Below are 27280 nucleotides of genomic sequence, written 5' to 3'. Positions count from 1 at the left end.
TACACCCAGCAAGGCTCTTATGGATCCTCTATCAATAAAAAGTTTCTAATTGTGATACAATGTTTCAGAATTCCTGTAGAGTTACAGCTTAATGAGTTTTTCTGCAGACTATGATGAATTCCTGTATATGACCTTGTACACGTTACCTTGGTAGTTGAGAGCCTACTTGCCCCAAATCGTATTTGGTCAAAACAAAGACTGGGTTGCAAAACAAACACAGCTATGTCAAATACTACAAATATATTTGATGACTTCTGCTTTAGAATAAAGTGCTTGGTGATTAGCTCTGTAATATTTGAATACAATTCATGCTAAATAATGATTCTGTAGGCTTGAATGTGACCAAAGGCTGAATCAGAGTCAGGAAAGTAGTTAAACTATTGAAAAGGTGGTCCATATTACAGAAAGAAATGGAAAGAATACTTGTTTTTCCTTTTTAATTGCTTTTGACATGGGAAGCAAATCTTATCTATATCTCAGATTGTTAACCTTTGGGGATTTAAAGAAAACCTTAGAAAAATTACAAGAAAATTTTTAAATTTTTTTTTTGAAAATTAAATTGTAGTCTTCTTCCCAAGCTACTCATTTGCTTTTTATCTGAAAAAAATGGTAGTGTTTTGAAGATTATGTTTAACTAATATTAAAAATATCCCAACAAGGACTAAGAGAACATGTGATTTTCCATTTCAAAGAGAATGTCAGGCTTAGCTGTTAAAAAATTAAACAATAAAAAACAAAACTTAATTATATTTAAGTGTCAGGGTGGCACTTTAGTGCTTTTTTTTTTTTAAGATTTTATTTATTTATTCATGAAAGACACAGACTGAGAGAGGCAGAGACACAGGCAGAGGGAGAAGCAGTCTCCCTGCAGGGAGCCTGATGCGAGACTCGATCCCGGGACTCCCGGATCACGCCCTGGGCCGAAGGCAAGGACTAAACTGCTGAGCCACCCAGGGATCCCCTCTGTTGATGTTGTTGTTGTTGTTGTTGTAGTGTGTGTGTGTGTGTGTGTGTGTGTATGTTTGTTTGTCATGCAGATAATCTGCCCTGAATCCACATGTATCAGTACATTAATTATGTATTAATTAATTTTTGGCAAATTTCACTCATATTTCAATCTAATTACTTAAAAGGGATGATATTCATCATTAGTATGCATATCTATGTTGACTTTGTCACTGAAACTAGACTTGGCCCAGTTCAATTAAAGTCTAGTGTTTGAAATCACCAAAGTGAGAATGCTCAACCTTCATATGGAAGCCATTTTACTTATATAATCACAAAAATAAAATAAATTGAAATATCAATATAGCTTTTTAATACCAAATTATTAAGATGAAAAATATAAAATCCAACATATGTTAGGGTTTAAATAGACACTGCTATATATTCCAGGTGGAAGTACACATTAATACAGTAGTTTTGAAGACAGGCCAGAAATACCAAAAGCCTGAAGAAATATTCAGACTTCTAGGATTTAGCCTAAGAAAACAACCAGAAATATGAAAAATAATCATGCATGAGAACATAAGGTAATATTACTTATAATTAAAAAAAATAATAGAGAATTGATCAAGTTGTGTAACATTCACAAAAGTGATAATACTATATGTGGTATAATATGGCATAGTAAATAAAACCAGGAGTGTTTTTTTATTACTTTTTAATTTTTTCTAGTTCTCTGATTTTTTTTTAGAGGGGAGAGAGAGAGAAAGGAGGGGGAGGGGCGGAGGGAAAGGAAGAAAGAAAATCTTAAGCAAGTTCCATGCCCATTGCAAAGCCCCACTTGGGGCTAAATCTCACAACCCTGAGATCATGACCTGAGCCAAAATCAAGAGTCAGACACTTAGATCATGAGCCAGCCAGGTGTCCCTCTGATTAATTTTTAAGGTTGTATATACAGTCATTGAACCTATGATGTATTATTGTGTTCAATCATTGGTTAATTTTGAGTTAAAAATTTATGTATATTTGGTGTGGCCTGGCTGGCTCAGTCAGTAGAACATGTGACTCTTGATCTCAGGATTTTGAGTTTAAGCCCGCCATTAGGCATAGAGATTTCTTTAAAAAGAGGTCCATGTATCTTTTCAGAGGTTCTTCTACTTGCTTTGTTAGCAATGGACTCTTCCCAAGCAGAAGTCACCACTCCTAAGTGCGCTCCGATGAATAGTATTATAGTTGCAAATGACTCCGGCTACAAGTTATATACACAGAGATAATATAAACTTTTATTTTATGTATTAATGAATAATCTTTCTCATCAGCCTCTACCTGCTGGTGAGCAGGAAAATAAATGTAACAATTTGGAATCTATTATTAAGTTTGAATCTAATAGTTTAATCAATCTCAGCCAGTATCTCCGATTTCTCTGTCTTTTGTCCTTCTCAAACACTTCTGCAAGATGCCCCAATGGGAGAAGGTGGAATTTATGCCATATTATGGAAGGACAGGAGCCTGAGATTGCCTGAATCCTGGTTTTTAACACCCCTTGGGTACTCAAGTTAAAAAAACTAGCAAAGCTAATAGTCATGGAGACAGAACATTTTTGTAAGTCATTAAATGCAATAGAGATATGTGACGTATCATGTAAGTCATGATTTTTAGTCTACTAGGGCTTCCATAGCAAAGTACCATAGACTTGGGGGCTTAAACAAGAGAAATTTAGGGATGCCTAGGTGGCTCAGTGGTTGACTGTTTGCCTTTGGCTCAGAACATTACCCCAGGGTCCTGGTATCGAGTCCCCATCACGGTCCCCATAGGGAGCCTGCTTCTCCTTCTGCTCATGTCTCCACCTCTGTCTTTCGGTGTCTCTCATGAATGAATAAACAAAATCTTTAAAAAAATAAAAACAACAACAACAGAAATTTATTTCCTCACAGTTTTGGAGGTTGAAGTCCAAGATGAAGACGTCACTGGGATTGTTTTCTTCTGAGGCCTCTTTCCTTGGCTGGTAGATGACCATTGCCCTATGTCTTTGCATGGTCTTCCCTCTGTGTGTATCTCTGTACAAATCACCTTTTCTTATAAGGATGCTGGCCGTAGTGGATTACAGCCCATCCATATAATTACATTTTACCTTAATTACTTCATTAAGATCCTATCTCCAAAAATAGTCACATTCTGAGGTAGAGGGGGTTAGAGCTTCAATATAGGAACTTTGGTGGACAAAATTCAGCCAACAGCAGTCATGGTCATGTGTTTATGGATATATGTAGAATATGCATTTCACATAATTCAGAGCATATTTAGCACCCCAAATTTATAAGATACTATCTCCTTGCTTGTGGGTGATGTTGAACATGGAAAGATCAGTGGATTTCATGAGTGTCTACTGATCCCCTTATTTTTTCCAGTGTAAAATGAGTAAGTGGTTCTTTGCTCAAAAGAAAAATGGTTTTTGAAATACCATTTGGTAAGTTCATGAATGCTGTTACTGTTCACATTTCAGAACAGGAATCATTCCCAATAGGGAAAATTGCTACCTCTTCATAACAGAAATGGTTCAGTGTAATCGTCTGGCCATGTATGTCCTCTGGCAGCTGCCTATGGCTCAGTTGTTTTCTGTTACTGGCAGGGAGACATACATTAGCTAGGTCTAGTTTTATGAGGGTAAATTCTGATGCTAATCCCAAACACCAACTCTGACTTGCCAACGTGGCTACTTTGTAACACATTTAGCAAGCTCTGGCCTATCCATACAAAGGTCAGCCCATATCTACCTGTTTCTTAGGGGAATCTTGTTTCGTGAGGGAAGTGAAGAGTGATTAACATGCAAACATCAGTAATCTAGTACTATAGGTTCTTCTATATACTTCTCCAGATCTTCTTTAATCCATTTTCTATTTTGTTTTTGCTAAGTCTTTGGCTCTTTATAGGCTGTCTATTGGTCATTACATGTTAGCCACTGTATCTCTAGGTGTTGCTATAGATTTCTGCTTCAGGCCACATCTCCTTTCAGGCAAAGTCAACCAAAAACTGCTCAAAGACCAGCCCCCTCATTTCTCACTATGTTAAACATATGCTTACAACATGGTCTAATAATTCCACTCCTAAGTATCTACCCAAGACATATGGGAGCACGTGACAGTACACTGATTTGTGCATGAGTATTTTGAGTAACTTTATTCATAACAGCCTGAAACTGGAAACAACCCACTGCGCATTGGTAGGGAATACATAAACAAATTATGATAAATGCATGCTATGAAATACTACCGAGTAACACACATGAAAGAACTGCTGATTCACACAGCAACATGAATGAACCACACAGGCATCATGTTGGGATAAAACCAGACAGAAAAGAATTTCTACTGTATGATTTTGTTTATATGAAGTGCTAGAACAAGTCAAACTAATATAAAGTGATAGAAGTCATGGTAGTGGTTCTCTGTGATGGGGAATGATTTTTGCAGAGATGGGCTACAAAGAAGTATGAAGAACTTCTTCGGAATATAGGCATGGTATGTATCTTGATTGAGATGTTGGTGACATGGACATTTATCAAAACTCATCAACCTGTATACTTAAAATCTGTGTAGTTCATTGCCTGTGAATTCTACCTTAATAAGGTTGACTTAAAAATGGATTCCATCCACTGGGGTTTTTCCCTTTTTCCCTATCATTTGAGACTATCCATGAGTGGGGCTGTAATTATTGTAAGAATGTATTTCCAGCTGATGCCAACACTTAATAAAGTGCCATCTGCAAACAAGGCTTGAATGATTTTCTTCCCTAGTCATAGAGTTTCCCCCAAGGCCCTGTGTGTGGATTTGGGGAAAGATGGCTGTGTGACAGGCACAATGGGAAATGGATCCATCTGTTATGCAAAATATTTATCGCTTCATGACCTTCTCAAGCCCCATCTCTTGTCTGTTACTTCTACTTGGTAATGAGAAACTGCTGGGCATTCCAAGTATTGTGGGTTGAAGCATCAGACTGTACCAAGTTCATTATGAGTAGTGCAGATCATAAGCTACCGCTTGCTCATGTCCTGTGGGCATGTGTTCATTCTGCAGTAGAACAATTAGCAGCCAGCAGTGGTGCTCCATGGTCATAAGGAACAACTGACAAACCTATGTGCACTAGATAGATTTCTCTTAGTATAGGATATTCTCCATGTTAACAGTTCTGAGTTACTCAGAAAACAGTGTCAAACAGCATACTTGAATCTGGCATATATTGTTTCTAAAACCCAAAGGGGGCCTTCAATTTTCTGCCACTTAGTAAACTATACCACTTCTGGATACATAGGAGCTTCAGGGATAGCAGGTCTTGACTTTTCTTTAAAATTACCCCTTGGATTCCAGAATATAAGTGTCAATCCAAGATATCTGGAGTGCTTATTGCTCCAAGTCCTATCAATGTGATGCTATCCATACAGTGGAGTGATATAATATTCACTGAAAAGTGAGGTGGTTGGAATTTTTCCCAACTGAATTATGACATAAAGCCAGAGAATTGATCAGCCCTGATGTAAGGCCATAATCACGTACTATTCTCCCCTTATCAACATCCCCTCTAAATCAGTAACTATCTGCCATGTTCCAGGGCATGTGCTCCTTTGATTTAGTAAACAGGTCGCATCTTGATTTTAGCAGATAAAGGTTACACAATAACCCACTGTAATTTCCAAACTTATTTTTTCATAGTGGATATGCAATGGTTTAACATTTGGGTGTTCTTACCTTTGTGCCCCTATGCCAGCAGGAAACACTAACATAGATACTCAAGAAGCTGGCAGGTCACTAGGGTGACCAGTCATCTACACTGCACCAATGTATGTTTTATAAAATCTCCATGTCGAAAATATATACTTAAGCATGACCCAAGTGCTGTGAGTGTAAGCAGCACATCTCACTATTAGCTTGGCTGTTTTAGAATTCTTAGTACCCAAGGAGTATGAAGGAACCCAGAGTTTAGCAATCTTAAAATACCCAACTCTTTCCCAACTCAAGGTTTCATCCCCAGAAAAAATTGTAAGACTGGCTTAATATCTATCACGCCAAAATCAGGGGTGAAGTATTAGGTTCATACCAGAAATGTGTTCTTTTTGCATAGGGCAGAGCATTTTAGTTCTCCCACAGATCTTTACATAATTCCAGGACACTTGAACATCTGATATTCTAGTTCATAGAATATTAGAAATAGCAACACACTAATGGCATGAAGGAAATGGAGAAAAGTGATTGATACTCTTTTGGTGATAAACAAGAAAAATATTGCTAATACAACATAAGAATTTAGACTGTTTAGAATTTTCTCAGTTTTCTAAATGTTCTGCAATAATAGGTATTACTTTTATATCCATAAAAAAGATATTATAAAAGTTTTCTCCAAAGTCTTCCCAGGTACTTTATCTTTATTTATTTATTTTTTTTTTAAATTTTTATTTATTTATTCATGAGACACACACACACACACACACACACACACACAGAGAGAGAAAGAGAGAGAGATGCAGAGACAGGCAGAGGGAGAAGCAGGCTCCATGCAGGGAGCCTGATGTGGGACTCGATCCCGGGTCCCCAGGATCAGGCCCTGAGCCAAAGGCGGCACTAAACCGCTGAGCCATCCAGGCTGCCTGGTAGTTTATCTTTAGGAATATATCCTTTAGTTGTTATTGAGATATATAGAGAATAATACAAGATGAATGCTGATAATTATGATCTTGAGACATAAAGCATCAATAGAGTTACTCTTATTACCTTCTGTGTAATATGCCAGCAAAGAGTGAAATACATTTTTAGATGTTTTATGCAAGAGAAGGTCTTTTAAATAATTTTGAGGTTCAAAGTATATTTTTATTTTATTTTGTGAATATGCTCACACAAAAGTTCATTTTCCATTGATCATGGATAGAGTATGATTGTGTTCATTAAATTCTTAGTGTGCTGTGACCAGGATGTGAAGAGAAAGTGCTGTATTGGAGGTAGCTATATGCAGAAAAGCTCCTGGTCCCTCTTCGCAGTGGGCAAAGGAGATATATGTAAAGGCAAAAGTAACTAATAATTTTAGGATGGCCATAGGAATAAGCAGTTGAGCCATAAAAATAATAAGTGATGTAAGATTAGTTGGTAGACAGATTTGGTTACTGTCACTGAAGTCTAAAACAATAGTCATGTGGGCTAGATGAAATTTAAATCTTTTATATAAGCTCCTATGGCAGCTGTACTCTGTAAAGTCATCAGGTGTCCAGGCATCTCTTTTTGTGTTCTGCCATTTTAATGGTTTTACTGTCATCCATATGGTCCAAAAGGGTATGCCCCTTCTCTAAAGTATGTAACCCAGAAGTTAAATACATCATTTTTGTTCTCATTCCACCTGTCACATCTTAGTCCCACATCACACCTACCTGCAAGGGAGTTTGGGCAATGTAGTCTTTCACCTGGGCATTTGTGTGCTCAGTTAAATACTGGAAGTTCTGTTGTCATGTGAAAGAAAGAGAGAATGGATATTGGAGAATGATCAGTAGTCTGTTTCATAATTATTATGGCCCTAGATGGTAAAAGAACCCTTCATGGACATATAAAGCTTGAGCTTTGATGAGTGAGTGGAATCAGGGTTGTATCACGGGAACAGCATGAAAATGTGTTGGAGGGTTGGGGTGGGAAAGGTGTTGACAGGTTTATGTGATATGTCAGGGCTAGTGTATCTGTTGAAAAGTTTTAGCAGAGGGTTGAAAGATGAAAGTGGAAAAGCAGATTGGGTTTATATGATAGAGGGCTCTGAAAGCAGATTAAAGAGGATCTATCTATCATCTATATATCTGAATACATAAATACACACATATGTATATGAAATTCTGTAATATTTTAAATGCATCAAAGGTAAACGGACAATTACTTTAGTAAGATTCATTTGACTCTGATGTGTTATTTGGCCTGGTCAAGATAGAATGGAGTGCAATAGATCAGGCACAGATAGAGAAGGATACGAATTGGCAGGTAAAGCAAGGAGGTGTTGTCCAAATGCAGAACTGACTGGCCTTGCTCATTGCCGCCTGTTTGGGAGACAAAGTAGGAGTCATTAATGTCTCCAGGGTTTCAAGCCCGGTTGGCTGTGGGAGAGAGAAGCCCAGAGGGCAGTGTATTTTAGGGGGAATATTATTAGCTCAGCTGCAGTTTGAAATGAGGGTGCATTACCCAAGGAGAAACATCAAGAAGGAAATTAAGGATGTGTGGCTAGAGATGTGTGGGATGTGTGCAAACAGTAACTCCATCACTAGTCAAATGAAATGGGAATAGATATCTGAACAAAAGGCTGGAAGGGAAGGAATGTGGGCAGATCTCTTACTCTCTTCATAAGCTCCCGTGCCCAGGGACTTAAAAGATGATGATGTCTGTGCACAGCAGGGAAGAAGAAAATTATATCTGGACATAAAAAAGGCAGGATCCTGAAGGCAATTAGCGTGGAGACAGAAGGTGGCAAGCTGGTGCTGTCCATCATTCCTTCTCAAGCCTCCTCACTCGACCACACTTGAATGATGATGGTATCTTAACTTAGGGGCAGTGCTACTCTGGCAGAGATACTGATCAGAAAAGAGCAGTAGAAGAAAAGCTGTCTTCCCAGCCTCCTTTACTCTGGCTTTGTGAGCACTTGGCTACAAGACTTTGAATGAGGCTTACCGTAGTTCCTTGAACATCATCCATTCACACTACCTCCTCCCTTCATGGGTACTTTTGACATATGCATTATAAACTAGGGGCTGTGCTACCAAAAAATGCTATAGAAGCAATTCTTGATCATCTCAGTCCAAAACTGTTGAGAGAAACGTTTATCAATTATCCTTGATTGCTAAGCCAAAAAAGGCCTAAAAAACAACAATTTTTTTTTCATAGAATTATGACAAACTTCTTTGGTGGTGAAAATCAGACCTGAATTCTTGTAAGGATATTTATAATCTTTTGTTTGTTTGTTTGTAGACCAAATTTGTGTGAATATTTCTATGTTGCATGGTAGAAATTATACTGTTTGGTAATGAATAGCCACCCTGTTGTTGTTGGTGGGATGCATATCAGGTATCTATGCCATATCATGTTTTCAAAATCCCCAAATAATTCATAATGCTCAAACACTTCTGTATTTGAGGATTTGGGAGGAAGAACTGTGGATGTGTACCTTATAGATTTCATCTATTAGTGTTATTATGTCGAAATAGAAATATGCTCCTTCATTATATATAACATTATACTATATTTGTATGTTATTTTATAGATATATAATATATAATGTTATACGTTTTATTATAATACATAGTGTTACATATTTTATATAATATATATGTTTACATATACCTATGCCTATGGATGTATGTTTACATACATACATACAAAATTCCTCCTGTTGAGCTCTAGCTTTGGGTATTGTCTTGCTGGAAGGGCAAACTCGTTCCTCAAGTTAGTTCTTTTAGGCACTTGTGAAGCCTGCCAGAATTATCACATATGCCCTTAATACATAGCATTCCAACCAGGAAACAAATGATTGGATCTGCAGAAGGGAATTTGGGATCATAGACAAACCGTGTTCAGAATCGATGAGGTGCACATTCCTCTACCATTATTTCTTCCACCTACGTAAATACACTGTCCTTTAGGTGTCTCTGCTCCTCCTCAAAGCTAGTGCCCTCCAAGCAGTGTGTTACACGTAGCCTTTCTATGCCCTCCTTTTTATCTGTGCTTAAGAATACATTTTTATCACCCTGTTTATCTTAGGTTGAAAATGACTGGTAAGGCTTAACTGTTATTTATTTTGCAACTTACATACTACAGAGAAATAAACATTAAATGAAGCAGTTATTACTAATCGTGGCATTTCAAGGAACAGTCATTTGGCTGGAGGAATTTTGGAAGGAGTGAGGCGAGCACTTCCTCTGTGTCCCTGACACCATATCATTTTTAGGACCCTTCTAGTCTTAAGATCAAATCAGAAGAAACTGAGGATTGTTGTGAATAATTTTAAAAAATGTAGATGGTAACTTGGTGGATGAATTAAGTTAGATATAGTTTAGGGTTCTGATTATAAAGCAATAGTGAGAGTAATTTTGTAGCTATATAGAAATCTAGATCTGCAGATATATCTCTATATCTATAATCTATCTCTCTATAGGGGTCTATCTATCTATCTATCTATCTATCTATCTATCTATCTATCATGTCTATGTGTATTTTGTTTGTCTCTGAAAAGTGTCTCTGAGGGACAAATAAGACATCTGAGTACTTGCCAATACCATAAGCAGCAAATGAGAATAGGAGAAGCTCGTGTTCCAAGTTTTCATTTTCTGTGTCTCTGAGAATGAAACAGCACAGATTCTAGGTCTGTCAGAGAAAGGTGATCCACACATCTTTCCTTTCAGCAGCATGGGAAGACAGCCCTGCAAATCCTGATTTTCTCCCTGCCTTTTGTAGCTGGAGAATTTGGAGTAATGAGTTGAAATATCTGAGAAAAATATGCTCAGAATTGAACAAAGGTTTGCACTTCACCTCACACATAAGCAAGTGAACATTTACCCTAGATCAGTAACAGTTCAGCAAACCGGTGAGTAGCTCTACACCATGTTTCCTAGACCCCTCCAGCAAGGACACTGCAGACCATAGTCTATTACACTAATTTACTGGATGTGTTAGGCACATGCCTTTTACCTAGCTGTAGCAGGGAGTGTGGTGTGCTAGGTGTCCCATTGCTGTCATGCTAGACACTGTGCAGTGCATCATCTGTCACTACCCTGCTGGATATTACAGCACATTTTGTAAGAACCATAACACTTACATTTCAGACCTGCATGATGACTTTTTATTGTCCCTATTACCTGAAGTCTTAATTTACGCCTTTGCAGTTTTATGAAATACATTGTTTGCTTCATTTCTGTCATGTGCCTCCCTTAACATTCAAGGCGATATATTATCACCGATCACTGTGAGTCATAAGTTATCTCACGTCCTGACAGAAAGGGCTTTTTTATCCAGTTGTTTTCTCGAGCCAGCACAGTATGTAGAATGGTTTGGGTGGTGGGGGAGGAGGGGAAGAGAAGGAGTCTGTCAAGGTTATGATTAACTGAAGCCTTAGTATAATGGTTTTTGTTGGTCAAAAATCTGTTCCTTTTTGTTCTCTAGTTTAATAATTAGTTGCATTGTACAACGATGAGTAAATAAAACTCTTATGGTTATTTGATTTGACCATGAAATGAATAAATGGAAACAAAAGCCTCAGACTTCAAATAGGTTATAGTTGAAATATTAATAGGGATCTTACTCAGAGAGACTTACTATTGTTTTCTCCCTTCTCTTTTTTTTGCAAATATGGACTAATTATTTAGAATAGAAACACATTTTAAATAAAAGAAAGTTGTTAATGTTTAATTTCATTTCAGGTACTACAACTAGACTCTCCAGTTTAGGGAGCCATATTATTAAACACTGATGCAAAGAGAATTCTAAAGTTTTCTCTGAGAAAACATGAGAGCCTCCTAAGTCTGAGAATTATCTATTGCTACAAAATCCTTTAAAAATGTTGATGAATGACTGTGGCTTTGTGATTGATAAGTTTCTCAGTTCACTTTATAGGCAGCTTGTTTAGTGTTTTTATGTGGGGGAATTTATAAAAGGGAATATGCTATCATTCCTTTAGGAATTACTGTTTATACCTAAGTATTTTGTATAATCCAGATATCTAGAATGGGGAGAGGCACCAGATATTGAGGGAAAAGCACCAGTTGTCTCTGATTTAGTCCTTCTTCATAGCATTTTATTGTTTTATAAGAAGATACATACTGATGATTGATTACATCAGCTACTTTCTACTTATGAGCCTATAATTTGGGGTTTATCCTATTTTATGTCAATCCTACATGATACCCAACAATCAATTTAATTAATTTTAAAAAACCCTGACAGATTGATATAATTTAATTGGCTTAGAAATGAACTGATGTAATTGGCAAGCCAAGGATCTTTTAGAGAGGAAGAGTAAGTGGACAGTGCAGCAAGGGGTGGGCATTTTTCCAGGACTTGAAGAATCATACATTTTATAAGGTATTCAAAAGAAGATATGCATCAAAACATGAAAAGACACACTGGAGACTGTTTTTATTTGGCAAGCAGTGTGACTGATTTGACTTTGGGCCAACTAACTGTCCCTTAAAGATTCTTGAGAGAAACCAATGTGCCCATAAATCAAAGTGAGGAAGTCAGGGTGTATTGCAAGGACGAAAACTGGATGGATTTTGGTGCGGAATTTATACTTCAAATTTGATTGGGCCTTTCTTTGGAAGAAAGAGAAGACGTGACTTTTTGTTGTTGTCGCTGAGTTTGTTTGGTTCTGAGAGGGGAATCTGAACAGAATTAATAGGTTTTACCCAGAAGAATGAAGTACAGGAGTCGTATCTTTGGAGAAAGCTTTAGGCCAGCAGAATGACATTGGTTTATTAAGAAACACTCCATTCCTTCTGGTGATGTTATAGCTCATAATTACCATGATAAGAATGAGGACTGAACACTGAAGTCTAAGATTTCCATCATGGTACTATCTTTCCAACAACTTAGAATGCCATTCTTTTCCTCTTTTCCACATAACCATTGGCTTTTGTTTTACTTCACTGCACTATTTATTTATAGTTATATATATAAGTCAATTTTGTTAATTATCATTAATGCTAACTCATATGTCCCCATGAGTTGTTTTGTTTGCCTTTCCTGTCAACTTTTGCAAGAAGTATGTTAACTTCTCCAGGCTGTGAATGTGCCCATTTCTCTTTTTAATATTGTCAGTTTTTGCCTATATATATATATATATATATATATATATATATATAATATGAAAGATTTATTTTACTTTTTTATTTTTTAAAAAGATTTCATTTATTTAAGAGAGAGGGTGCGTGAGTGGGGAGGGGTAGAGGGAGAGAGAGAGAAAATCTTTTTTATTTCAAACATTTTTTATATATTTGTTTGAGGGAGAGGAGAAGCATGATCAGTGGGGGAAGAGCAGAGGAAGAGGGAGAAGCAGACTCCCCTTTGAACAGGAGGAGCCTGACGTAGCTCGATCTCAGGACCCCAATATCATGACCCTAGCTGAAGGCAGATGCTTAACTGACTGAGCCATACAGCCATATTTATTTATTTTAGAGAGACAGAGCAAGAGTGAGTAAGTGTGAGTAGTGGGAGGGGCAGAAGGACAGAGAGAATCTCAAGCAGACTCCCTGCTGAGCAGGGAGCCCAACACCATACTCAGTCTCATTACCCATGAGATCATGACCTGAACCAAAATCCTGAGCTACCCAGGCAGCCCTGTATATATTTGAAGCTATTTTATAATAGCTTTTCAACAGACTTTTCAACAGACTTTGAATTATTATCTTACTGTTGTGCTGGCCACATTATTGTGGTGAAATATTCTGTATCTCTAGTCATTCTTCTTTGCTGAAGTTAACTCTGTCTGCATCGATATGGTTGCTCCAGCTTTCTTCTGCTTAGCACATGCTTGATATATTTTTCCATTTTAGGTCTACCATTTTGTTGTCCTCATATTTGAGGCACTTTTCTTTTCTTTTTTTTTAATAAATAATTTTTATTGGTGTTCAATTTGCCAACATACAGAATAACACCCAGTGCTCATCCTGTCAAGTGTCCCCCTCAGTGAGGCACTTTTCTTATAAGCAGCAGGTGGCTTGCTTTTTATTTTTATCCACCCTGATAAATTTAGTCTTTTACTTGGAGTTATCTGGTCTTCCTTTTTTTTTTTTTTTTTTTTTTTTTACTTTAGCTTTATTGAGACCACCACCATTTCTCTGTTTTCGAGCCTCAGATTCTGTCCTATGCACAGAATTGCTAAAGACCTCCAGGGAAAATGTAGCTACAGATAGTCTGTTCACTGTCTCCCCAAGGGTTTTCAACTGGTGTGTATCTGTGCTCTGTCACCTTGGTGAGCTTTTTACTTCTGCATACCTCTTGGTATACAGAGTGCTTAAAATTTTCCTGTTATTCAAACGTTTTCAGCATAGCTACAAAGGAACCAACTCTACTCTATCTGCTTCAACATTTGGCAAATGGCTTGAGGGGGAACATTGCTGTGTGTTGAGTTCCTTCAAAGCCTGTAGTTTTACTATTGCTTTCCCGTAGTACCACCAAAAGCTCTAATGGTTTCACTGTCCCCAAGCAGTGACACTCTATCTGGGCCAAACCTAGATTGCCAGCCTCTAGCATATGCTGAATGTCAACAATTTCCTCAGGACAAACAGTTGCAGCTCATTAGCTCAACACCGAGAGTTTCCCCCCTGAATGAAATTTCAGCTCTCTGAATCTCATTGCTTCCACAGTGACTCGAGGGGTCATTTAACATATATAGATAGATCCAGCCTTATTAGTTGTTTTTGTAGAGGGCTTTTCCATTGGAAACTACTCCATCTTCTCTCTGACTTTTCATTTAAACTAAAAGAATTTCTACAGTTTAAAATTTATTTGTAAGCCAAGGAATTTCGTGATTTCTTTAGAAAATTGGAAAATGCACACAGGAAGACAGGTAGAGTCCCCATTAGAGATGCTCTTTTGGTTATCTGTAGCTGTGTAACAAACCACCTCAAATCTAAGAGGTTTAAAAACCGTTTTAGTTTTACTCACAATTTTGTTGGTCTGATAATGTTTTAGTTGAATACTCTGTATCCATTTTATGAGCTATTATTTTCAAGATGGCATCCTCATTCACATACCTGGTGAGACTTGCTGTGTTTTTCTCACCACAGTGTCTTATCCTCTGGTGTTCCTCACAATATGGTGGCCTAAGGAGGCAATCTTCTTACTCAGTGACTCAGGGCTCATGAGATTGCAAAAAAGGCTGCAGATTCTCTTAAAGTTTGGTCTGAGAACCAGAATGGTACTGCTTTCGTCATTATTTATTTATTTATTTTCTTATTTATTTAAATATTTTATTTGTTCATAATAGACACGTGGAGAGAGGCAGAGATATAGGCAGAGGAAGAAGCAGGCTCCCTGCAGGGAGTCCTATGTAGGACTCCATCCTAAGACTCCAGGATCATGCCCTGAGTCAAAGGCAAATGCTCAACCACTGAGCCCGTCCCTATTTTTTTTTTTTAAGATTTTATTTATTTATTTATGGGAGACACACAGAGAGAAAGGCAGAGATACAGGCAGAGGAAGAAGCAGGCTCCCTGCAGGGAGCCTGATGCGAGACTCAGTCCCAGGGCCCTGGGATCACGACCCAAGCCAAAGGCAGATGCTCAACCACTGAGCCATTCAGGTGTCCCTTCATCATATTTTATTGGTTAAAGTGGCCATGGGCCAGTTCAGCTTCAACAAGAGTGGAAACTAGCTCTACGTCTCAGTGAGAAGAGTGTCAGTTTGCAACCATCTTTTTTATTTGCTATAGTCCTTTCAGAAAATCATTTGTAGTATCTTGGCAAAACAATAACAATAGCTAACTTGCATTGAGTACTTACATTGTATAATACCTCACTTAGTTGTAATTATAATGCTGAGATGAGGACCTATGAATACATGAAATGTTTTTGTTAGAGTTTTATTTTATACATCTATTTATCATTGACCCTTGAACAATGCAGGAGGAGTTAGGAGTGGTGACCTTCACACAGTCAAAAATTCACCTATAACTTTTGATGCCCCAAAAACTTAAGTACTAAGTAGCGTAACTGTTGACTAGAAGCCTTACTGATAGCATAAACAGTTGACTAACATATATTTTGTATGTCATATGTGTTTTATTTACTGTATTCTTACAACAAAGTAAGCTTGGGAAAAGAAAACATTATTAAGAAAATCATAAGGAAGAGAAAATACATTTATGGAATTATACTGTATTTGTCCAAAAAATCCACATATAAGTGACCTGTGTAATTTAAACCTGTATTGCTCAAGGGTCAACTGTATTTAATTATACAAGTAAACATGAACACATGCTTAGTAGAGAAAAAGCTAAACTGATATAGAAATTTATATCTTGGGGTGCCTGGGTGGCTCAGTGTGTTAAGCATCTGACTCTTGATCGACTCAGGCTATGATATCAGGGTGGTGAGATCCAGCCCCAGGTTGGACTGCACAATGGGCATGGAGCCCACTAAAGATTCTCTCTATCACTCTCCCCCTCTACCCCTCCTTATACCCCTCCCCATGCCCACTCCTGCACTCTTTCTTTCTCTCTAAAAAAAGAAAGATGTATATCTTTTCTCAGAGATAAACATGGTCAATAGTCTAGTGGGTCTCCTCTAGAACTTTCATGTCTGTGTATTTGTTACCATATCCCACTTGATCCTGGTATCTTTGGTACCAGATGCACTCGGAGAAAATGTGGTTCAAAGCTATGATCCAAACAAATAAAAATAAGAAAGCCTCCCCTCCCACAATTATTCATGTTTCTTGTCTTCCCTTTCTTTCATCAGTAAAATATTGTTAACTGCTTTAGAGTACTTTGATGGCTTTCAGATGCTTCAACTAACAACGCAGTTGCTGGTCCCTAGAGACTATTTTGTTTCATCATTGTCACTGGTCTCTAAGGCATGTCAGAAGCGTAGGTGACCAATGTAGGATTTCAAACAAGGTTAATGTCAACAAGCTTGCCATAGTACATAAGTGCAATTTATTGTCACTTAATTATTGAACAAGTCTTAGTGTGAAGTATCTCCCTTAGAAAAAATTGATTCTGAATTTTGTGAGACTCTAATACATAATCTATTTATTTTTAATGTGATTTACATATAAAATTAGTTTTACCATAACATTCTTATGTATAGAAGTATTCAAAAACTTCAGACTAATGAAGCACATAGAGAAAATCAAAATTTTTCATAGCATTCTTTCACTTTAGGGTTTTAAGTCAGCACATGTTCAACAAGCCTGTGGCATCATGGCCTGGAGAGCTTTGCCTTCACCAGATTCCTAAATAAGAATTACATGCCTTCAGGTGAAACCTAATTCTTATGGCCAGTTTTAGTTTTGATTCATTAAATCTAGGTTTGTGTTGTTTTGTAAAGTATGTTATTAATCACAAAACCCACAAAACCCACTAGCAATGATTCATACTGTGATGCTTCTCAAAATTCAAATATTTGTGTCTCTGCCTTGGTTTCCTTTAGTCTTATGTCCCTGTGAACTAGAACTAGACTTTGTTTCCAGAAGGCTGACCCTTCAGTCTGAGCACTTGGTCCCAACTCCTGAGCCCTTTTTAGGTGTACTCTTAGGTGTCATTTGCTTTTCTTCGCTTCTTAAAGAGGTAAACTCTTTTCCTCATTTTGAAGTACTCTGTATTTCTTTGCCCTAAGTCAAGGTTAATCTTTTTTCATGTCCCCTTCATCTGTTGGTGGGACTTTTTCTTTCTCCTGCCTTTTAATTTCCTGGAAGAGTTCATGAGCTACTTCCAATGCCTTTTGGACCTGTACTAGTTCAGTGTTGATTTGCCATCCCAGGTTCCTATACCTCCACCTTCAGCGGTTGACACTGTCGATTGCCCCTGTGTGTGTGGGCATACACTTGTGCGTGTGTGTGAAAATCTACTTTCCTTTGGCTTTCATGCCACTCTCCTGTGATGGGACTTCTTCCTCTGTGATGTCTTTGCTGGCTCTGTGTAATGTCTGCCAGGAGTCTGCTCTTAGAACTCTTCTCATCATAAATGCTACCCCCTGGAATAAAGTAATCCACTCTTATGTTCTCACTAACATAATTTAAAAAAAAATCTTTTTAAAAAAGATTTTAAAGAGAAAATCCTTGTATCCATCACCCGGCTTCTCCATTGGTTGCATCGTACATAATCAAAACCAGGAAAACGAATGGCACAACACAATTAATTAGACTATAGCTCTTACTGAGACTATTCCACTTTTCTCATGTGCTTATTTTTTGCATGTCTTTGTGTATAATTTTATCATACTTTATCCCACATACGGATTCATATGACTGCCATTATAATCAAGACATAGAACTATTTCTTCATTGCAAAGAACTCCCTTCCACTACCTCTTTAAACTCTTGCTCTCCCTCCTCTTCTCTAACCTTTGGTAATTACAAATCTGCTCTCTATTGGTGTAATTTTGGTATTTCACAAATTCCATATAAGTGGAATTATAAAGTATGCAACTTTTTCTTCTGCTGGATTTTGCACTCAGTGAATGTCCTCGAGATCCGCCCAAGTTGCCCTGTGTGTCAGTAGTTTTATTTTTTCTTTTATATTGATGAGTAGTAGTCCACTATAAGAATGTACCACAGGTTGCTTAATCATTTACCTGTTGAAGGACATTTGGTAGATTTTAGCTACTACAAATAAAGCTGCTGTGATCATTCATACATCGGCTTAGTGTGAATAGAAGTTTTCACTTCTCTAGGATAAATGCCCAGAAGTGCTATTGCTAGATCCTATCAGCAATGTCAGTGATTCAGTTCTATACATCTTCACTAGCATTTGCTGGGATCACTATTTTAATTATCATGTTATAGACGTGCTGTGGTATACCGTATTTTAAACTGACTTTTCCTTAATGACTAGTAATATTGAAGAGTTTTCCATGTGTTATTTGCCACTCATATATTTGTTTTGGTGAACTGTTCAACTTACTTGTCCATATTCTAACTGAATGCTTATTTTCTTACGTTGGATTCTTATTTTGTATATTCTGTACATGAGTCCTCTGATGGGTATGCAGCTTGCAAATATTTTCTCCCAGTTGGTGACTTACCTTTTCAATTTCTTGACACAGTCTTTTAGGAGTAAATGTTTTGTCTTTTCTTTTAATTTTGATGAAATGCAATTTGTCAATATTTCTTTTTATGGATAGTCCTTATGGTGTCATATCTAAGAGCTTGTTGCCTAACCCCATTGCAAAGATCTCCTCCTGTATTTTCTTCTAAAAGTTTTGTAGTTTTACTTCCTGCATTTATATCTATGACCAATTTCAAGTTAATTTTTGTATAAGGTATAAAGTTTTAGTCAAAGATATGTTGTTTATTTGGGAGGGGGCTATTGATGTTCAATAGTGCTAGCACCATTTGTTGAAAAGACAATCCTTCATCCACTGGGTTGCTTTTTTTATTCTTGTCAGACATCAATTGGACACATTTGTGTGGGTCTATTCTGAATTCTCTATTTTGCTCCATCGATCTACTTGTGTCTGTTTCTCTGCCAATACCACATGGTCTTGATTACTGTAGCTATAGGGTAAGTCTTAAAACTGAGTGGTGTGATTCTTTCCACTTTATCCTTTTTGTTCAGTAGTGTTTAGCTGTTCTAGTTCCTTTGCCTTTCCATATAAATTTTAAAATATACTTGAATAACACATCTTTAATCTTTGCCCCCTCTCTTGAGTGACATTGGCAGATTTAGCAGGCAAAAAATACAGAGTGCCCAGTTAAGTCTGAATTTCAGGAAAACAGCAAGGAATTTTTTAGTTTATGTATGCCCCAAACATTGCAGGGAGCCTATTTACACTAAACAGTTATTTATTGTTTATCTGAAATTCAATTTTAGCTGTGTATCTTGTATTTTATCTAGCAATCCTACCCTTCTGTCTCAGAAGAAAGTAAATCTTTTTATGTTCATGTCATGCAGATAACATGCTTTTTAAATTTTTTATCTCCATCTTTAAAAAAAAAGATTTGCTTATTTATTTCAGAGAAAGAGAGGGAGAATCTCAGGCAGATTCCACATTGAGCATGGAGCCTGTTGTGGGGCTGGATCTCATGACCCTGAGATCATGACCTGAGCCAAAAGCAAGGGTTTGATGCTCAAACAACCATGCCAAACAAATGCCCCTTTATTTCCATCCTTATACTTGCATTGAATTTCCTATCACATTTATGACCTTACCACCCATCTCAGAGCCTAAGCTTAAAGATGAGCCTTACCTTCAGCTGATCTTATCTTTCACACCACAGCTCACTAGTCAATCTCAGGAGATTCTTTTTTTGTGTCAGCTGCAAAGCCTCCTTTTAGAAAAGACAATGCACCATGTCTGATGCTGGAATGTAGAACTCTGGGCAAAACTGATGAGTTATTGGGTGACCTGACAAAAGTATGTTTGAAGGGGGAGGTGAAGAGATTCCCAGGTGAGGACATACCCTGATGTAAGAAAGATATAGCCACATGAACTTGACTTGGTGCCTCATCCTTTCTTTCCTGGAGGCAAGTACAGACCATGATACAGCATTGTTCTATTACATTAATCTATCTCCTGGCCAACTGTGTAGAAGTATGGTTAGGTTCTGAGGAGAGAAACAGGTTAAAGTGAAGAATAAAAACTGTAAGAGTAAAGTAAAAAAGAAGAGCATTTTAAGGAACTACGAAACATATGGAAGACCAAGTTGTCCTCTGCAGGCCCACAAATAGGGTAAAATGTCAAGACCAAGAGATATACTTTCTTCTTTTGTCTCAGACTTTCCTATGGCCCTTGCATTCTAAGGGCTCAGACCAGACACTAGAGAGGAGTGTGCCCAGAGGAGCTGTAGGAGAAGCAGCAGTTGCTGAGACAGGGGCAGGAGGCTGTAGAGCCCACTGGAATAAAAAGGAATACATCCAGGGGCCTAGAAAAGACAATGGAGATGGGAATCTGTCCTCTTTGCCCAATGGACCAACTGTGGCCATAGGCAAGGGACTGCTGTGCTGAGTAAGGTGGTGTGGCTGCGTGGGGATGGGGGATTGTTTTTGAGCACATGAGAAATCCCCCTGTGGAAGCCCTAGGAATACTTGAAGGAAGGGGTCCTGAACCACATTGCACTGGTGACCTGTTGAGTTAAATGCTTACATTTAATTAAATTTAGTCAATCTGGTCATCAGGGATATTTACAAACCTTATGAGTTAGATTAAAAAAATAATAGTAAGATAACAGAAGTTCCATTATTTTAAGCTTCGGGGCAGTATGTCGTAAATGTTTCAGACAACATAATACAAAGCACAAGGTTGAGTCTAATCGAATTTGGCCACTTAAGCAATTATTTTGGTATACATTCTTGTGTTGATTTTCAAATGCTTTCATTCCATTGACATAAAAGAGTATTGGTGGATAAGTTCACAAAGTGCAGATTTAAACTGATTTTATTCTTTGCACACGCAACAGCAAAGAAAGCAGTGATTGGGTCAAGTGTCTGCCTTCATAGATGGGAAAGACTTCACTCAATGCACGAGTCTGATGTGCATACGTCAAGAGCACATTTGATTGTCAACCATTTCTGCTTCCAACAACGTCCTCCATCCTGATAAGCAAGTAAGTCCTGTGAATGACTTTGAAAAGTCAACCCATTCATGTGACAGAGGAGGAAAATAGGTTTCCATTCTTTGCCAAGTATTTTCTTATCTAGCTTTTATCTTCACGTTCATTCTTGAAGTTGACTTTGAAGGACAAAAGTAGAAAGAGAGAGCATTCCTTTGGAGTGAAAATTTATAGGTTTGATATGCTGGTTGCCCAGTTTTCAGTGAGAAACTCCAGAGGGAATATAATCTCTTAACCTAAGGGAGAAAGGCTGTTTGCAGTCATACTCATCTCTCACACACATGTATTAGCTTAGCTTCCCTGTATTAATTATCTAAGGGCAAAAAATGTCCTGAAAGAATGTGTTTGCTTCCTGCTGAATATTAAAACATTTTATACTACAATAATTTAAACAATGTAATGTTGGCCTAAGACTAGACAAAGAGTTCTATGAAACAAAATAAAAATCCAGCAATAGGACCAAGTAATACAAAAATGAAATGTAATTTTAAATTATTGTGGATAAAAACATGGATATTGTTAGCATAACAGGGTAGATATCTTAAAGAAAAATAAAGCTAGTCTTTTTAAGCTAGGATAAATTCAAATGGATCAAAGGTTAAAAACAAACAGAAAATCACAAAATAGAAAACATGACATGTTTTAAAATTTTAATTCTAAATTAAATCCTGAAGCCATAAAATAAAAGATTGATATAAGTTAAAACAAATTCTGAAGAAATGCTCTACATCAAAAACAAACATGGTCAAAGAGAAAAGTGGAGAAAATTTGCAATTCATATTACAGAGAAAATGACAGTTTTGTTAATGTTTATAGATTTGTCAACATCTAACAGAAAAAAACCCCAATAACCTAATTGAAACATGGGCAAAGATTATCATCAGGTATAAAAGTATAAATATATTTAAACCATGTAAATATATAAAACTGCCCTCATAATAAAAGAAAACAAAAAGTACATTTTTTTGAGTATAGTTGACACACAATGTTGCATTAGTTTCATGCATACAAAGTAGTGATTCAACAACTCTATATGTTATGCGATGCTCCCCACAGGTGTAGCTACCATCTCTCATGATACAATGCAATTACAGTACTAGTGGCTGTATTTCCTATGCTATTAGGTCTTTTATTCCCATGACTTATTCATTTTATAACTGGAAGTCAGTACCTCCCACTTCCCATCATCCATTTTGCCCAATCTCTCCACCTCTTTCCCCTGTGGCAACCATCAGTTTTTTTCTCTGTATTTGTAGGTATGAATCTGCTTTTTTGTTTATTTGTTTATTCATTTTTTTAGATTCCACATCCAAATGAAATCATATAGTATCTATTTTTCTTAGTCTGACTTATTTTACTTAACATAATAGTCTCTAGGTCGATCCGTGTTGTTGCAAATGCACAATCTCATTCTTTTTTATGGCTGAGTAATATTTCTCTCTCTCTCTCTCTCTCTCTCTGTGTGTGTGTGTGTGTGTGTGTGTGTCTGTGTGTGTACACCACATCTTCTTTATTCATTTATCTATCAATGGATACTTGGGCTGCTTTTGTATCTTGGCTATTGTAAATATTGTTGTAATAAGCATAAGGGTGCATATATCTTTTTGAATTAGTGTTTTTCTTTTCTTTGAAAAAATATCTAGTCAAGGAATTATTAGATTGTATGGTAATTCTATTTTTAATTTTTTTAGGAAACTCCATACTGTTTTCCACAGTGGCTGCACCAATTTACATTCCCACCATCAGTGTTCAAAGGTTCCCTTTTCCCTACATCCTCAAATAAAACTACATTTTTTTTTTATTTAGTAGATTTGCAAAGGGCTTGTCAGCAAACGGTATTGACATGAATGTAAAGAAATAGGCTCATATATATGTGTGTGTGTGTGTGTGTGTGTATATATACACACACACCCACATCTATATATGTATATATATATATGATCAGCAATTTGATAGTATCTATTAAGATAGAAAATGCATATGTCCTTTTAACAAGCCAGGCTACTTCTGTATGGAAATGAACATGATTAGAGGCACCTGGGTGGCTCAGTCGGTTGGGTGTCCAACTCTTGATTTTGGCTCAGGTCATGATCTTGGGGTCCTGGGATTGAACTCTGCATCAAGCCCCACATTGGGCTTCATGCTCAGTGGGGAGTCTGCTTAAGGATTGTCTTCCTCTCCCTCTGCCCCTCCCCTGGTTCTCTCTCTCTAAAATAAATAAATAAATCTTAAAAAAAGAAATAATGGTTATAATCACAAAAGCAAAGATGACCTATGTACAGTGCCAATATTGTAGTAATATTGATAATAACAAAAGATTGAAAACAATTTAAATGCATTTAACAGGAAACTGGTTAAAATAGTTATTTTCATATGGTTATTTCCATTTATTTTATATTCCATTTCATTTTAATATCATTTTTATTCATGATTCATGTTATGTAGCAATTTAAAAAATAAGGCATGCATAATAGACCTGTAAGATATTTTATTGGAAGGCAAAATATGATTCAGAACAGTGTGCATGATCTATTGTCTTTGATATGTATCTATAGATCTATGTGTACTCACTGCTTACATGCAGAGTAATAACTCTGGAAGCACCTCAAATAAATTGTAGAACATGCTGGGAAAAGAACCTAAGAAGTTTTTTTCTAGAAAGGAAAAGATGACTGTGGGACAGAGTATTCGCTTTTACTGAATACTCTCTTGTATTTTTTGAAGTTTTTACTTCATGTATGTATTAACCACTCTAAACTTGATTATAACCTCAAATTTAAATACAGTAGTGATGGCTCAAGATCTTTGCCATTTACTCATCCAGCCTACCCAGTATCTCCCTCCATCAGTGATAGCATTTTCCTCAGTGCTAGTGAGCACTGGCCAGTGTCACTTCTATTAAAATTCCCTAAAGGAGTGTCTGCTCAAAAGGTGAGTGTAAATATTTTCATGTTGCTATTTTTTTCTCAAATGGGACATATTAATTTTTAGGGATATATGCTTACATTTTATAAGAGTTAATTAAAAGTTAAGGTTAGAAGTTTAATTTTTGGTGTAGTACAAGCAATTATGGGAGAGTTTCTCAATCTTGACCCTATTGACATTTAGGGTCTGAATAGATCTGAATAGATCTTTCTGAATAGATCTTTCAGTCCCAGGCTGCCCTGGGACTACTGGATACTTATAATTCCTACCCCCTACCCCCTAGATTCTACTCTCTAGATGGTAGCAGAAACCACTCCCAGTTGTGACAACTGGTAGAAGTCCTCTCCCCAAGTTGTGACAACCAGAAGTGTCTCCAGATATTGGCACATGTCCATCGGGAGCAAAATTTCTGCCCTGCACCTCTCCTTTTTCCCCACATGAGAACTACTGGATTAGAGTCAATAATCATTTATTGGGTCCTGACATATGTGAAGCTCTAAGATTGTGTATATGAAGTCTTGCTTTTATAAAGATTTATTTTATTTATTTGAGAGAAAGAGAGGGTGTGAGGGGTGGGGCAGAGGGAAAGAATCTTCCCGCAGACTTCCTGTTGAGCATGGAGACCACATGGGGTTGGATCTCATGATCCATGAGATTGTGACCCATGTAATCACAACCTGAGCCGAAACCAAGGGTCAGAAGCTTAACCAACTGAGTCGCCCAGGCACCCCAACACCCAATACATCTTAATGCCTGGAGAAACAGTGTAGTGGCTTCTCTCCATGTGTAATTTCATCCTTTAATAGAAATAGCCACTCTCCTAAATATTTGGTCCTTGAATAGCTATTGGGTCTTTCAAATACAAAATAATAAAATTTTGAAAATAATTCTTTTCCTTGACAGCACATATCAAACTAGTGTGCCAAGCTTTGAGGAGAATAAACCCACTTGTCATCTTTTTGGAGAATTGAAAAATATGGCTCTTGTAATGTGAAGCATAAAACATTTTTCTAAACATCATGAAAATAATATTTTCAAGTCTTCATTCAAGAAGAGTGCTTGCCTTCTTATTTTACTTGGAAAACATGTACCTTCTGAGGCTCAGAGAGGGTTATTCCTTGGTCCCTATATTAGGCCTCAGGATGTATATATTTCAGCCCCCCCCCCCATAATAGTAATTTGGATTGGTGCATTTCTTTGTTAAATTTGGAAAAAATGTAATCAGTACTTCCTAGGTTACGGTGTATGGCTATACCTGTGTAAAAGGCTATAGTGTAATAGTGTCATATTTCCAAAGTAGTATGTGGTTTTTCTAAATTACTTCATGTATATCATTTGAGATGAGTGTAGGACGTGCATGGAACACAGGAGAGTTGCTCAGTAAATATTAATTAGCTAGCTACCTTATTTAAATCATCAAGGAAAATGCTCCAAATTTCTCTCCTCTAATGAAAATAAACCCTTAGTTACAATGTTATTTATCTTTACATTTCTGTCAGTAGTTGCTATTTTCTTTTTTTAAAATTTTTATTTATTTATGATAGTCACATAGAGAGAGAGAGAGTGAGAGAGAGAGAGAGAGGCAGAGACATAGGCAGAGGGAGAAGCAGACTCCATGTACCGGGAGCCCGACGTGGGACTCGATCCCGGGTCTCCAGGATCACGCCCTGGGCCAAAGGCAGGCGCTAAACCGCTGTGCCACCCAGGGATCCCCAGTAGTTGCTATTTTCAGTTCATGACATGTTCATCACAAATTTCAGCACACTTCGACAATTCTCTTTTAAGTTCATTACAAATCCTCTCCCCACCCACAGAACTTGAAAAAAGAATGCACTGTCCTGAGTATGGAGTATAACTTGATTAATGGCAAGCTAATCAGAGGAAACAGGAAACTACTCACTCGTCTGCACCATAGGATTTGTATCCTTCAAAGTAACTTAATTCTGATTTCATTTGGTTTATCCTAAGTCCAAGAATACAGGATCATACCATCTGCCTTAGTTTTGATAGTCTTTGTTGTGTTTGCGTGCTAGCCACTTCAAAAAAACATGCAACTGAAAGGATACTTTATAAAACATCATGAGTTAGATCCAAGCCTTGTTTTTCAGTAAGAGCATATTGTCACCGATTCTTAGGAGCCAAATGAAATGGGAGTGTCTTATTTCCCTTCAAATCATAGAGAACAGGGTTTGCATAATCTGAGTTCTGTGCTTTATCTGCACTATTATAATTCCAGGCAACTGAATGAGGATCCTCAAATATGTATTAAGTGCAATAACAACAAGAAACAAACGATGAACAGAGATGATGCTGGATGTTCTTGGATTTTGAGTCATGAGTGTACTAGGGATATTATTTTTCCACTGATTACTTTTATTTTTATTATGGGACTTCTTGGAAGATGTTATTTTTATTATAAATGATGAATGAATTAATAAAATTAATTCTAGACAGGTTAGAATGATTAATCTGAGAAACTAAATAAAAATAAGGTGTTGATTCCAATTTGGGCGTCAGGATCTTTTTTTTTAATGTAATAAACAGATAATAAAAATCCAACCTGGTACATAAAAGCCATTCATTATGTCATCTAGAGATTTCTAAAGATTGAATTTGAATTGATAGTAATCTAGAGGAAATATTTTATCCCCAAATGAAACTTGCCCCTTAAAGCAATAGCATATAGGGTTTTCAAAGTAAATGCCAACTGATTCCAGTCTTTAGAGATATATTTTATGTGAAAATTGCTGTTTGAAATAGAACACTGGTTTTACATTTCAGATTAAAAATATAATACACCACCAAGGGTGCTGATTTGTTTCATCTATTGTGAACCAGAAGTCTTATTAATAAAGAAGACTTCTTTGATAACATGCTCCTTTAAACTGCATTTTCAAATGTGTGGTTAATTCTTAAGACTTCTAGGTAAAGGGCATCATGTTTGTTTTGTGTTTTTGTTGTTGTTTTTGATGCTTGAACCATTGCAAAATGCCTTCTAAAATCATTGGCAGTGCAGCGTCTGTGTAAGCAAATAGACTTGCCTGTATGTTCTTAGCAATACCCAGAGGCAGCCTCATCCATTAGAGTTAGTTTTATTGAAGGGAGGCGTATTCGCTAAGACATCAGCCTGTTTCTAA

The 27280-nt window shown here is 37.0% G+C and overlaps 1 long non-coding RNA gene across 2 annotated transcripts in view; it reads left to right on the top strand.

The window, feature by feature from the left end:
- LOC140641264 (uncharacterized) overlaps window positions 1–27280 on the top strand; it is a 322998-nt gene that overhangs the window by 245494 nt on the left and 50224 nt on the right. Inside the window, exons 7-8 of one of the 2 annotated variants that reach the window (XR_012037808.1) lie at window positions 21066–21212; window positions 25958–26090. This is a non-coding gene — a long non-coding RNA (uncharacterized lncRNA). Of the gene's footprint in view, window positions 1–21065; window positions 21213–25957; window positions 26091–27280 lie in introns of those variants that run through there. The other variant, XR_012037805.1, reaches the window with a different exon arrangement.

The sequence above is a fragment of the Canis lupus genome, chromosome 10, assembly GCF_048164855.1.
Source record: "Canis lupus baileyi chromosome 10, mCanLup2.hap1, whole genome shotgun sequence".
NCBI lineage: Eukaryota > Metazoa > Chordata > Mammalia > Carnivora > Canidae > Canis > Canis lupus.
The sequence above is the reverse complement of the archived record's forward strand: the minus strand, read 5'-3'. Positions and strand labels throughout refer to the sequence as shown.